Source organism: Marmota marmota, unplaced genomic scaffold (assembly GCF_001458135.2).
Source record: "Marmota marmota marmota unplaced genomic scaffold, marMar, whole genome shotgun sequence".
In the NCBI taxonomy this organism is placed as follows: Eukaryota; Metazoa; Chordata; class Mammalia; order Rodentia; family Sciuridae; genus Marmota; species Marmota marmota.
Genome location: NW_025999869.1, coordinates 24,254,410 through 24,269,492, shown reverse-complemented (window position 1 = coordinate 24,269,492; position 15,083 = coordinate 24,254,410). Strand labels below are relative to the sequence as shown.

General features: G+C 50.1%; 1 protein-coding gene across 1 annotated transcript in view; it reads left to right on the top strand.

The window, feature by feature from the left end:
• The window catches only part of Fstl4 (follistatin like 4), a 405,787-nt gene that overhangs the window by 284,616 nt on the left and 106,088 nt on the right, over positions 1 to 15,083 (top strand). The window lies entirely within an intron of this gene.

Here is a 15,083-nt window from a genome sequence, read left to right as displayed (position 1 = left end):
CTTATGCTTAACACCTGTGTGAGGATGGGCTATCTCAAGGACCTGTGACTTTGCCTGAGGTGAGCTTCCAAGAGATTACATCATGTTAACTACTGGGACATAGGCAGAGCTGGGACATCCCAGAGCTATGAGCTGCAAGAGTTATCCCCAGACAGCAAGGAAGGGAAGGGTGGTGCTGGGCCCAAACTGGGAATAAAGGGACATTCTTAGCCCCAGAGAGATGAAGAGATGAAACCCCTTTGTATTTGAGGGCACTCAGGCTCTATTTAGAGCAGGTCTTGTGAGCACCTTTCATTATGTGCCCTTGGGTGTGACCTGCAGGCTCATAGTGCCTATCTGCAGGCTCTGGCCTTGGGATCATGGGCGTGGGTCCCCCACCAGGGCACTGAGTACCCTGAGCCACAGAATCTGGAATCCTCCCTCAGCCCTTAGCTGGAGTTTCATTTTCAGAAAGGTATTCCTGCTTCACATTGATATTTCTTTGAGCTGTCGTTATTGCAAATATTCTCAAGGCCTGAGAAGGAGTTTGTGCGATTCAATGGCAAGAAGGGCTCTTGTGGCAGATGGAAGAGGTACTTGGATGACATAAGGGAGAGAAACGAGTATGATTCTTCCTGAAGGGAAATGCCCATGTGATTGATGTGGAGGGGAGGGAGAGTTTTGCAGTTCACAGCATCCTTAGTACCAAGGGCCTAATGTTTGACCCTGAATTGCAGGGCTTTGCTTGATACAATGTGACTAGGCTTGGTCTCCATCTTCCTCCTCTCCGCCCTCTAGTAAAACTTATTCTGCTTCGATTAGTTCCTATTAAGATGGGAATAACTGGGAGACTTTCTCCTGCTGTGGAAGGTATCTGTTCTGTGGACCAAGGAGCTTATTCTCAAAAAGAAGTCTCTAAATTTTAGAATGTTTCCTTAGACCTGGTTTCATAAGAGTTGATTGTTAAAATTATCAGGAATTTTTCAAGCAAACTGTTGAATACTCAATAGCTTCAAATCAGCCACGGTGGGACTCTCCACAGAAATTTATACCCCACAGATGCTACCCCAAAACTGGGGGAGGGATGCTTTTGTTTTCTCTGACAGCCAGTTGCTAAGCAGCCACCTGCCTATCACTAAATGGGCCCTCCCTCCTGTCCTCAGCAATGGCTTCCTGCATGACTTTCTCCATCCACTTCCCCTGACTGAGATCCTTGATGATTCTACCCCCCCAAAAAAAACATAGACAATAGGGTAGTGCAATTAGGGCAGATGACAACAATAGCGGTTGTCCACGTCAGAACAGAAGTAGCATGTTTTCTGGGCACAGAAATTCATTTCTGGGCTCAGACCCCTCTGCCAAAAGAGCAGTAAAGGAAAAGGTTACTGTGTAATAGAAGCCGGAGCACCAGCTAGGGACAGTGGCATATACCTGCAATCTCAGCAGCTCGGGAAACTAAGGCAGGAGGATCACGAGCTCCAAGCCAACCTCAGCAATTTAGTGAGGCCCTAAGTAACTTAGAAATACCCTGTCTCAAAATTTTTTAAAAAGGTGGGAGGGGTTGGTGGTTGGAGGTGTGGCTCAGTGGTTAAGCACCCCAGGTTCAATCGGAAGGAAGGAAGGAAGGAAGGAAGGAAGGAAGGAAGGAAGGAAGGAAGGAAGGGCTAGAATCCCAGGCAGAAGTTGAGGAATTTAGAGGATACACCAGTTATCTCTATTTATATGTCCCCAAATGGCATCATGAAGCAGAGAATGGCTCTACTTGGGCACCATCCTACTTGGTACAACAGCCTCTATTTCATAGGCCCCATCCCAGGGATGGATCTAGAAACACACAGCAAGCTCCTGGTTTTTCTCTGGGGGAAACGGAAGCATCCCTACTGCCTAGGATGAAAGAAGGCCTCCCCGGGATTCCCTAATGAAGGTCATTATAATCACAAGTCAACCTAAAAATGGGGTACATCATCCCCTCACCTCCAGCCATATGTCTCAGGCAGGGCAATGTGGCATCTGCTCCCTTCATTCCTGGATGATTATTTGAAAAGCTTTATAATCATCATTTTAAAGCAAATTAGATACCGCTGTCTCCTTGGACTTGTTTTGAGCCAGGCAGACAAACCATTCATCACAGCCCAACCCAAATAATAGATACGCAATAAAATGAAAACTCACGACCATTAAGGAAGCCACAAAATGAGTTACCCCAGCTATAAAGGCTTGACCCGCAGGCACTTGGAGCACATGGGCTTGACATGCAGCCACTTAGAGTACACGAGGATCAATGGTTTTTCAATGTCACAGGAATGCTAAACTGAATTCCCATAGTAGATTTATGGTTCGGTGAATTTTACATAGGTAAATGAGACATACAGGTACAACTTATTACCCAGCAATCGATGGGCATTACAGGAATCTCACTAAAATAAAAAAAAAAAAGTCATATCTCAGACATGTCAGCAACATTTTGGATTCAATTTTAAGAACTAGAGCTGATAGTCTGGCAGCAGTTAAAAGTTTGGAATTTGATTTTCTAGTCACTATTTTTATAGCATCCTTGGGTGCAAAGCACCCAAAATGGATTCTTCAAGGTGACTCCAGTCCTACAGCGCCCCACCCCCTTTGGTTTTTGGTACCAAAGATTGAACCCAGGAGCACTTAACTACTGAGCCACATCCCAGCCCTTTCTATTTTTTATTTTGAGACAGGATCTTGCTAAGTGCTGAGGCTGGCTTTGAACTTGTGATCCTCCTGCCTCAGCCTCCTAAGCCACTAGAATTATAGGCATGTGCCACCATGCCCATCCCCTATAACCTTTTGAAGCAGGCTTGATTGTTCTTTTAAAGGTTGATGGTTTGGGGGTCTTTTTCCTACAGAAGTGACTTGTATTTAAGAGTTTTTGAGATCGGGTGTAGGGGGCCCCTACATCAAGCCTTCCCCTGTGGCTGGCCTGGCCCTTGCTGGGCCAGTGTCTGTCATAGTCTGCAGCTAGTGGAGGGTGAAATCAGAAATCCCATGGCTAGTGGCTGCCCATGCTCAGCTGAGCTGGCTCATGGTAGGGCTGTACCTCCTTCCTGGCTCTGAAGAATGGTAATATTCTGGATCGTCAGGACCACAGGGCCCTGGCTGGGTGGGAGGTTGGATCCCCTCCCTCGCTTCTGCTTGTAAGCTGCCAGCAAGCAGGAAGGTAACCCTCCCCCAAGATAGGGCATAGGGCAGGTGATAGAGCCATGGGAATCAGTCCCATCTCTTTCTATCAGATGGAGCTAAAGCTTCCAATCACCTGTCACCATATAGGGACCAGAATGAAACAGGAGGGTGGCCCCTCACTCCCCTCTATCACCTAGCATGCCTTTGGCTTCCTAAATCAAAGGCAGGTCTAAGAACTCCCGGTAGGCTGTGATCTCAAGACGGACCCCTGTCCTCCCTTCCCACCTCTCCAGCAAGAAGCAGAGGCACCCAGCCCTGCTGTGGCAGGAACCCAGGCTCCAGGGTGGTTGGCGAATGAGATCCCTGGCCCTGTCTGTTCATCACAGTCAATTAATTTAAAAGTCGCTCATCTAAAAAGCTTCTCAATTATGCATGTTTTGCACTTTCCTGAGTGCTCAGGTTGGGTTCATGGGAAAAAAAAACATGTTGCTTAAATGAGGATTTTTCTCTCTTTAAATTCATTATAAGTTTCTTCTGCTTTTTAGGAAGATACTTGTCCTTTTAATTAATCCTTCGAGGGCAACCCCAGTGAATGTGCTGGATGCAAGGGAAGGGTTTGAGCAGCTAGCCGTGCAAGATAAAGGGCTTCCCATGGTAATGTTCTGGATCGTCAGGACCACAGGGCTCTGGCTGAGTGGGGGTTGGATCCCCTCCCTCGATTCTGCTTGTAAGCTGCCGGCAAGCAGGAAGGAAAATGGTGTTTTCATCTAATCAGTGCCCTATTTCTGTAGACAAGGCAACTCTGAATCCGATGGAACGGTCAGCTGGTGAAGTCAGAGTTGGTTTTTCTGCCTTTCTTGCTGCAAAGTGGTGTGGCTTCCCTGTCCACATCCTTATCCTCTAGATGGATATTGCCTGTCTCAGGTCCAGACTTCCACACACTGTACATCAACCGGTCCTCACACTGCCCTGGGAAGAACAAAATGGCCAGATAAAATGGCAGCAAGCATCCTCACTAACCAAACCTATTTAGCTCTTTACTTTGGAAAGTGAGTTCAGACAGGAAGTTCAATGACAAGGATAACTATTTTATCCAACCCCATTTGGTTCCTGAGTCATGAATAGTGCATAGAAAGATTATGGATAGCATGAGGTTTGTCAAGACTTCTCTCTGGATTTCCTTGGAGATTTGAAGTTGGAGAGCCAGTAGTGCCTGTGGACTGGCTTCAGTGTGGCTAGCAGCAAAAGCAACAGTGCCAAAGACTCCCTCACCCCAGAGAAAGAAGCTGGTTACCTCACACAGGACCTGCAAGTGAAGTGGCCCAAAACTGGATTCACTGTGCTTGTTCCCTCACTCTCTCAAGAGCACAAAATAGTTCCAGAGCAGTGGCCAAAGGAGGAATTGAAAGTTGGAAGACAGCAGGTTTAGGTCTCATTAGTCACCCTTCCAAGGACAGAGGTGGGATGGCTTCCTGACTTCAAGCATAGAAGGGGCTTCGTGGAACCTGCCAAATGAGTTTGCCAAGGGCCCCTGAGGCCAAGGCTCAATAACTGGGTCAGGGTTAGTGTACTCTCATCAGTATTGCTGTAGTTAGTAAGGGACCCTTAATACTCCAGTTATATAAAGAGGTACCAAGTATTTAACATGTGTCAGCACTGTGTATTATGTCCACTTTTACAGATAAAGAAATTAAAACTCAGAAAAGTTAAATAGCCAACCCAAGGTCATACAACTCGAAAAGGTAGTAGAATCAGCATTGTACCCAACATCTGATTCCAGAAGTTTCTCAGTCATTTGAATCACTGTGCAACTCCTCTATGTTCTCAGATGAGGAGAATTTCACTGTCCCCAGAGTGATTTCCTGAAACATTAAGGCCCAGCTTAACAGTCTCCTCCTTCAGGACGTCTTCCTTGATTTTGTTCCCTCCACCAAGCCCCATACCCCTTCCTCTGTGCGTCCGCAGCCCTGCGTTCATCTCTACATAGTAATAAGCCTAGGGGCAAGTGGTTAAGAGTGTGGACCCAAAGTCCAAGTCACCCCTGGATTTGGATCCTTGTTCTGCCATTTACTAGCTGGGTGGCTTGAGATAACCCTTTACCAGAGGTTAAGCTGGCTTCAAGTTCCCCCTCTGCAAAATAAAGGGCATAATAACCACCAATAGAGTTATTCAGGACTCAATGAAATAGTTTACACAAAGAGATTAGCACCATACCTCGCATATGGTAAGTGATAAAGTACACCTTAGGTCAGTGATAGAGGCTGTGTGAGTGGCCCTGAGGACATGCCCTTTCTCCTAGCCATCACTGTCCTTCCCCCTGACGTGAAGGCAGAGACTATTCTGCTCATCATGCTGCCATGCACCGGGAAGTCCTTGGTAAATGCTGCTCTGTGAGAAAATGAAGTCTATGGAGAAATACACTTGGCAAGCACGAGTCTGAATGTGATGTGACTGTGACTCGGGATCCCAGAGGGCCTTTGTGTGTCTCCAGAGAGCCTGGGGGAAGAAGGAGCAATGATAGGGCTTTGTGAGGGGCCTGCTGTGGGGCCCCTAGTGAGGGAGCATTAGCCACCCTGGAGCAGGCCAGAGAGCACCCACGTGGCTGCCCCTGGCAGCCCGGACATCCCCAATCTGCTGACTGGGTGTCCCTGCCTCCCACATGAGCTAAAGATGCCTTAATGAAGACAAAAGTGATTCATCCCAGAAAGCCCCATCCTGCTCCCAGAGCTACTCATTGACCATTCAGCCCTCCTCAGGATAAGTGTGCTCTTAGGCCATTAGGCCGCCTGCCCACTGTTTAATTACCTCCCCCAACAACTGTGCACAGAGATAAGAGCTCCCGCTCAGCACTGCGCCTCAGCCTGTGGTTCCTGCCACCCACAGGCCACGTCCCAAGGAGGCAGCAGACCCTGGCTCCCTGGCTCTGAGTTTAGCCCCCTGCTCTCCCCTGTCCCCCCTCCTCCCAGCAGGAGCTCAGCTCTGCAGCTATGCAAATCCACATACCTCATTCATGGAGTGCCGGTTGGTAGTTCCTCAGAGCTCAGTGGCTAGGAACCCAAAACACATCAGAGTACCCTCTGCAGCACCAGCCTCCCATGTCAAGCCCTGTCACAAAAACATGGGAAATGCACAGCCTGTAGTCTTGGAGGCTCTGCACAGAGGGCCCAACTACAAACTGGAGATCCTGGCAGCCACAGGCCCCAAGCAGGGCCCTGGAAAGCAGGCTTCCAGAGCACAGAGGCCCAAGCTCCCAGCTCACTTGGGTGCAGAACTGTACAAGGAAGACCACTGCTGGGGGTCTGGGGGAGTCTGCTGCAGAGCTGGTATGCACCAAGTCACTGAGTGGCCACCAGCCAGAACATTTCAGAGGAGCCTAATCAGGGCAGAGAGAGGACCATGCGCAAAGGTTGAGGAATTGAGATGGGAAGGCTTAAGAGGAGGAAAACCAAGAATGATAAGGCAGTGTCAGGTCAACAAACACTCCTAGAGCCCACTCTAGCAAGCAATGGGTAGAAATCCAGCTGTGAGCAAGACCCCATCAGGCCCTGACAGCAGGGAGCTTGTGGACTTGGCAGAGAGGCAGTTGGGGAACAGAAAGATGGACAAATACACAGAAGCTGAGCCAGAGTGTGCTGGGTACAGGGAGGACCAACTGTTCACAGAGAGGTCCCGGAGGGACGTTGAGCTGAGACCTGAGCACCATATTGGAGAAAACCAGGCAAAGAGCAAGGAGAAAGGCATCCCACACAGGTGGGCAGCATGTGCTCCTGTGGGGCAAAGGACTGGGGGTGAGGATGTAGTCCCCAGGGTGCAGTGGTGATGGGTGGGGCCCAGGCCACAAAAGCTGGTGCTGGGAGAAGTCCACTTGGCTTAGAGCTGGGAGAGGACTCATCCCAAGCAGCCACTTCACCTTGTGACAGGCCTGCCAGGAGGCCCCATCACTGTTGGTGCCAGCCCAAGCAAATCACTGGAGAGGGGACCGAGTATCAGTGGAGAGCTGGATGTGGCCTTTGAAGCTTTCCAGTGATGACTATCGGGACAAAAAAAAAAAAAAGTGAGCAGGGCTATTCTCTATGGTCTGAGTACCTGGTCTCTGTCCTCCTAATCTCTGCCTTGCCATATGAAAATAGAAACAAAGCCAAGGGCAAACATGTGCCTCCAACTGCCCCACTGCACTGGAAAAGCCATCCATGGTCCTTTGGCAGGTATCAATGAGTGCCACATGAAGAGTAGGGGTGACAGGAATGAGACTCCCATCCATGCATTAGAGCTCTGGGTAGGACAATCTCTGCCCTCTACACCACGGAAGGGTCAATTCTGAGCAGAACTGATGCTTGCTGGCTCTTTCCCTGTACCAGTTTTTCCTCCTCTTCATCTTCCTCCTCCCCCACCTCAGACCCAGGCTGCCTCTTTCCCATCTCCAATGGCTTCCTCCTAACAGGTGTGTTGAGACTCAACACTCTCTAGCATTGTCTAGAGCTGAGTGTTCAAGCATTTCCATTTTTTAAAGATCCCAGCTGGAAGCTGCCCATGGCCTCAGAACAGAGCAATTGAATAGTAGAAAATGAACTAATTACAGGTTTTTATTGAAAATCTATTACATACAAATTGCAAAGAAAACTCATTAAAATATGATGCCTTGGTGATTTTTTTTTAACCCTCCTTTTAGATAGGCCCAGGTGGGGTAGTTGGATACCTTGTCTGTCACTGTTCATGGATGGCAGAGCAGTGTCACACAGCCCAGCCTGACTTTATGTACCATGGAGAAACTCAAAATTTTGCACGGAACAGAGAGCTTGCTGAATGTTAGTAAACACTTTAAAGCGGCTGCAGAGAAAACAAAGAATTTCATTACAAAGATATAAAACATGAACGATTGAAATGTCAGCTTTTTACCAGGACAGCACAGTGTTGTCCTCATAAATCTCAGTGTTTTTGCAAAGCTTTTGTGAAGATTTCAACATGCAATTAAGCCCTGAAGGTCACATTTCCAATTCTCAAGTTTGCTCCCTTGGATCATGGTGTTGGGAAGGCTCAGGATGGGAATGGCTGAGCCATCCACACCCCAGATCTCAGAGAGGTTCTCGATGTGGCCAATGCTGCCTCCAGGATCCAAGCAAGAGCACAGGCACCAGCTGGGCATGGTGGCATACACCTGTAATTCCAGAGGCTCTGGAGGCTGAGATAGGAGATGAAAGGAAAGTGACCACAACATTTGGAGCAACCAAGAGATCTTTATTGCAGCAGTGAGAAAGAGGAGAAAAGAGAGAGAGAGAGAGAGAAACGAGAGAGCACAAGAGCAAGAGAGAGGGGCCTTGCAGGAGGGAGTTTTTATAGCCCAGATTTAGTGGGGTCTTTGGGTCTGCAAGCTGCCTTGTTGGCATACAGTGATTATATAGGTGATAAAGGACCAGACAAAGGGGGGTTTGAGTGCCAGGGCTATCAGCCCTGCAGACAACTTAGTTCAGCCTGCCCTGCACCTACCAGGAGGATCATGATTTCAAAGCCAGCCTTAGCAACTTAATGAGGCCCTAAGCAACTCAGTGAGACGCTGTCTCTAAATAAAATACAAGAAGGGCTGGGGATGTTGCTCAGTGGTTAAGCATGCCTGGGTTCGATCCCCAGTACCAAAAAAAAAAAAAGCACAGGAACCAAGCTTAGCAAAACACAGGGTGCAGCCCCAGCCTACTGCCTCCTTGGCCTGCCAGCAGCACCCTCACCTCAGTGTGGGGTGAGAGGTGTGGACTGTGAGGCACCTGGTGATGCCCAGGTGTTCTGAGGCCTGGGGAAGGCCCACCTAGGTGCATTTCTAAGAGGTAAACACTTCCTAAGAATGTGTCGACCCAGGAAGGATGCTTGGAGCACAGGCACCTGTCCTTTACCTGTTGGCCTGTCCTTCCTCTCCAGTCACCTTTTTCTAGGCTCTGGGATAGCACCCAGCAAACCCCCACCTCCAGCATTGTATGGGCCCAGCTCATGGGTTGCACAGGGCATAAGATGGGTCCTGAGCTAGAGAGTGGTAGAGAGATGAGGGGAACTTCACTCCCGTGAGACATAGCCATTAACTGAGTAAACAGCCTGTGGGCCACACTCAAGGCTGGAGGTACTCAAGCCCCAAGAGCAGGGGGGGCCCTGGTGAGGAACTGTCTGAAAATCCATGCCTTGGGGACAGAAAAGCCCTGGTTAGGCACAGAGAGGCATCAGGTGTCCAAGCAGTAACTGCCGGCAAAAGACACTCAAGCAGTGGAGGAGGAGGAGGAACTGGAAATCCCAGACCGTGGGCTGGTGACCACCTTAGATTTCCCAGGCATCTGCAGTCCCTACTGGCCCTTCCCTAACTATGGCCCTTAAGGAGCAACTCATCAGCCCCAGAGGCTGAGGGCACCTCCCCTGGCCCAGAGTCCGGCCTTTCCCCGGGGCCCTCCCTCTGAGGCAGTGAGGATGGTAGGTGGCCGGAATACAGATAGAAGCCTTGGGACAAGAGTGTCACCAAAGATTGTAACACAAAGGACAAAGCAGCAGGCAAGAAGGGCAAAGAGGAAGGAAGGGGCCCTTCTGGGAGTGGGCCAGGATGTGACTGCCCCAGGCATTTGTTCCAGCTGGGGGACAAAGCCAGCCGGAGAGGTAGAGAAGCCTGGAGCTTTCCACCTGGAAGGTATTCAGCCTGGTACGCAGTAGGTGCTTATGGAAAGGACGAAGACAATGATGGGCTTTTTTTTTTCCTTTGTACAGAGAAAAGGTTCAGAGTGGTTGTAACAGTTCCCAGAGAGAAGGAAGAACAATTGAGAGGTCACCTGGTTCCCCAGGCACAGCACTAGCCATGTCGGTGGCCCACCATAGTTCCACAGATGTTCAGTGAGCTGAGGGCTGGCTCAGCAGAGAGGTGATGGCTTTTTACCGTGCTCCCACTCACTCACTGCTGTCTTTGGTGGGATTTCTTTTCCCCAAAAGCTGGCCTTCCACTGGACAGTGTCAAGCCATCCCTAGCTCCTTGTATAACAGGGCATCTGACCAGTCCTTACCAAATGCCTCCTGCAGGCTTGCTGGACACTGTGAGGAGACTCAATCTAAGAAGTAAAGTGGGATTAAAATGCATTTTGCAATAATGGGTCTGGACCCAAATCTCATCTGATCTCCCTGTGTGAAGAGCCTGCAGTTCAGAGGGTCATGGTGGTTTGTGGGCATTGGTCTTTCTGGCTCTTTAGGGTCTTCGGAAGCAGGAAAGGGAGACCACAGCAAGGGCAGCAAGAGAATAAGTCCGTGGGAGGTGTTTCCCAGTGATGGAGGAGCAGAGGTTCTGCCTCTGTGCTCCGAGCCCAGAGTTCCCACAGGCCATGGTGGGATTCTAGGGTCTCAAGCTTTTGCCTTTGTGTATGAAGTCTGGTGATGTCTCTAGACTGTGGGGTCCTGTTGTGACTGGGACAAGCAAACTCTCATAACTAGTTGGTTGAACCTCAGGCTGGACAAGCAGGAAAACTGTTTGGTTCTCCCCTGTGACTTCACTGGGAATCAGAGCTTCTCCCTGCTTCAGGCTAAGGATGGTGAGCTGAGGACACACCCCTCCCATTTGGACACCACGAAGAGACCTAGTGTCTCTGGTCAGCACAGGGTACTTGGTAACGGTTTCTATTTCAAGCTGCAACCAGATCTCAGCACCTTAGAAGCAGTCCTTCTAGCACCCCATTTCCTTCATAAATCTGCCTGGGGAGGGTGCAGGGAGCCTAGCGGGTGAGCCCCAGGCAGCCGGCTGCTGAGCCTTGGAGAGTTCTTTTCCAGATGGTGCAGGCATTTTGTTTTCAGACAGGGGCTTTAGGCAGAACAACTGTTGTGCACCTGTTGAGACTGCAAATCACATCCAGCTGGGGATGGACAGGGGCCCAAAGGATGCTCTCCTGTCTCCACAGGTGGTGGATGCGCCAGATGCAGCACAGGGCTCCCTCATGCCCCATGTTCTCTGGGCTCACGGTCTCCCCAGACACTCTCAAGCCTCCTCAGACAGCCTCCACCAGCCAGCTGCTAATGGTTCTCCAGAGCCGCTGCCTGCTGAGCATTCCCTGCAGGCCAGATGCTGCCCAAGGCACATGGCAGGTGGCACTTCTCCTGACCTCCAAGTTCTGAAGATGAGGAAACTGAGGCCCAGGGAGGTCAGGAGCTGCAGAGACTAACTCAAAGCCATGTCTCCAATTCTAGACTGGCTAGAGCAGAGGGCACAACTAAGCGCTCAGAGAATTGCAGCCCCTGCTCTATCCAGGACCCACCAGAGTCATTTCGCCCTACCCCCGACCCTAACCTCATGTTGCTGCAGAGGGCAGGGCCCTGCACCGGCGTCCACTTTGGGAATCCTGAAGTGGGTACTTTTAGATGCATGTTACCCAGATCCCTTTTAGGTGACACCATGACAGGCACAGAATTCCTGTCCCACAGATTGATGGGCAGTTGAACAAAGCCTCAGAGCTCCCTGCTCCACAGGGAAGCGGCATCCCCAAGGAGCAGGCCTGTGGTTCAGAACAGGTGTCCCCACACACCCTGAGTTATCCAGGCCCCCGTGGAGTATGCTTTCCTCTGAGGCACATAACCCGTCCTGTTCCAATCCCTTCCCAGCTCCCACAGATAAATGTACTTCCAAAGACTCCTCTTGCTAGCCCTGTCCAGCCCTAGAGTTGATCCCGGGCCTGCTGCTTAGAACATGCTGGTACTTGGGAGTAAGGTTCAAAGTCAGGGAAGTGGCAGCTTAGAAACAAAGGTCACATCCTTGCCTTTCCAGTGTGTTCAGGGCACCCATCCCTGGGGCTGACTTACTGACACTTGATTAACGGCTTACAGCTGTTAGAGGAGTCCTTGGGAAGCCCTGGGCTGAGCACTGGCCAGGCAGCAGCTATACTGGACCATAGGTGGGGCTGCCATCCTTTAGTGCTCAGGGCAGAGTGGAAATTTAAAGGTCAGTGGAATCAACCTGAGAGTGATTCAGACAGAACAAATGGAAACAGGTCAGGAGCTGGGCCTAAGAGGACTAGAGGTCAAATTAGTTAGCATTGAGAAAGGTCCTGCCAGGTATGGTGGCACACCCTGTAATCCCAGTGGCTTGGAAGGCTGAGGTAGGAGGATCATGAGTTCAAAGCCAGCCTCAGCAAAAGCAAGGCACTAAGCAACTCAGTGAGACCTTGTTTCTAAATAAAATACAAAATAGGGCTAGGGATGTGGCTCAGTGGCTGAGTGCCCCTGAGTTCAATCCCCAGTACCAAAAAAGAAAGAAAGAAAGCTCCTGCCACTGGCCAAGGGCCCCCCACCAACTCCAGGAGCAGGCAGACTCTCCCCCTCTGGGAGACCATGGTAATGTCCTGCATCACAGCCCCCAGCACATGGGAGCAAAATAGGTGCAAGGTGAGACTGAATCTGTCCATCCTGCCACCTGCCCTGCCTTCCACAAGGGCCCTCGAAGCCTGACTGGGGTTCCAAGTTCTGTTCATTTGTCCTGGGTCCCACCCTCCCCAAACCACAATCCCTCTTGCTTTCAGTGGAGGGATTGCACCTTCCCAGACCATGTGTGGGCAGTAGGAGGCTTTGAAGGCCCTAAGCACAGCCTTTCTGGGAGGGCCGCTTCCCTTGATTGAGGAAGAATGCCAGTGTGCTTCCGCTTGAAATGTTCTCTTGCATTCTCTAAAGTAAATTAACGATAAAGATATGAGCTGAGCAGGGCCCCTGGTCCCTGGAGTCCACTCTGCATTCTTCAGAGGCTGATTGTCCACTTTGGAATATTCATGACCAGCCTCCCTGCCTTCCCACCTGCCAATCACCACCTGGGAAGTTTGAAAACAGCCGGTGTGAAAGAGAAGGGGCATAGGGAGGAGAGAGAACTCAAAGCCACTGGGTGTGCTGCCCAGAATATCCGTTCTGGGAGGCAGTGGCTTTGAAAAGGAGGGAGGAATTTGGGATTAAATGGACCTAGGGTGAGGGAATGGGCATATCTGGCCTTGTGGGCTTTGCTCCATGCTCCTGTGCCCACTCCCTTGCAAGTCAAGAGAGGCTATCAATCTTGCTGGAAGGGCATAGACCCAGGCCAAGGCCATGATCCCTGGCTGCCAGACTTCAGGGCCCAGACACTCTATAAGCAGCACTGGTCACAGGCCCCAGAGTCTAGGCAGCTCAGCATTAAACGGGCTAGGTTGAACTTGACTAACAGCTCCCAATTCTACTGCTTTGAAGAACAATATCTCAGACAGCTGAGGCCCTTGTTTGTTCTGTGATATCTGCAAATAAAAGTCTTCCACACTGCCCAGGGTGCTGGAAGTAGTGGTGGTTCATTATAGGGGAGTTGTTTGGTCTTTTCAATAGCACAGCCACGATGGCTGGGCCCAGACCTCAGCACTTACCCTGGGTTTATAGGGGTGGCTTCCTTGAGGCCAATTCCTAATCCTTAGATGAGGGTGTCCTGATATCATAGAGGCTTCCAGGGTACATGGCCTGTAAGGAGTTGTCCCTTGGGTCTCTATAGAGGACAGAAAGCCCCCAAAGTGAATTGAGACAGGTACCAAGTGGCTCAGCACCATGGCTTCATTTACTGGAGGAAACCTGCCGTTGTGACAGCCATGCTCTTTGAAGTCACAAAGGTAACAAAGTTAGGAAGCTCTTGGACTCCAGCTCTAAGCAAATGTGGGTTGAAGGAAAGGCCTCAAATGGAAGCAACAGGTGCCTAATTGCTCTCATAGAGCCATGCGTACCTGGCATCTGCTTTAGGCAAGTCCTGGTCTGGGCACTAGGAAGAGAGTGGCAACATAGACTACAAATCTCCTACTGAGAAGACCATTCAGGGTTCATAGCCAGGAAGCCCACCCATGATGGACATCCCGTGTGGGCAGGACACAGCACCCAACACACAGAGCAGAGGTACCAAAGCTTGAAGGCCGAGCATCGTGGGGCTCCCAGCATGCTGCACGGCTTGCTTTGGAAGCCGTGTAATTAATTTCAGGTAATAATATAGCAATAATAGCTGATGCTAAGCTGTTCTAAGTGGATTCATTAATCCTTACAGCAATCTATGAGGGAGGAGCTATCATTATCCCTTTTGACAGATGAGGCCCAGAAGCACCGTGAACTTGACTAACTTGCCCATGTCTCGGACCTAGAGAGCCACAGACCAGTCTTGAGGCCAGGAGTCCAGCTTCATAGCCTGAGCTCCTACCTGCTAAGCTGCACTGCCTCTCAAACCACTCTAGACCGTTTTGTTACCCAGCATCTGTCTCATGAGGTCCTTTGGGTACCCCAGATTTGGCAGATGTTGGCCCTGCTGATATGAGTGGCCTAGGGAGGTGATTTATCCAGATAAGGGGCAGAGAACTGCTGGCCCCAACACTACCCATGCCCATCCTTAGCACTCTTTCCCACAAGGACTGCCCCAGGAAGCACCCAGCTTTAGAGTCTGCCCTGCCCAGTGAAGTATGCAAAGGACAAGAGCAAGGCGTCAAGGACCTGGATCAGTTTGGCAAGCACTTCCTGAGGCTCCATATCCTGAGCCATAGACATCTTCAGGCTATAGTTATACCATCTTAGAGGTAAGGAAACCAGGGCACAGAGAGATTAAGTAACTTGCCTGTGGCCACCCAGCTGGAATACACACCAAGGATGTGAAACCAGACATGGTAGCTCCAGAGACCCGTCTGCATGTCTAAAGAGGCCACATGTCACACATGAGTCCATACCTTGTCTTGAGGACAGGTATAAGTGCCCCCTCTATTCCTGGCAACCTGGGGCTCACATGCTCCATCTTTATGCCTGATTTAATCATGAAAACAGAGTCGTTTTCTTTCCTTAATCAGGAGGCTGATTCTTCCTCTAACTGTCAGGAATGTTGTAAAACTCAATTAATACACATTTGCAAAATGCTTTGAGATCCCACGTGCAGGATACGACACATTAGTGCAAAATCATTTTTCCGTGATACTATTTAGCATGAAAAATCA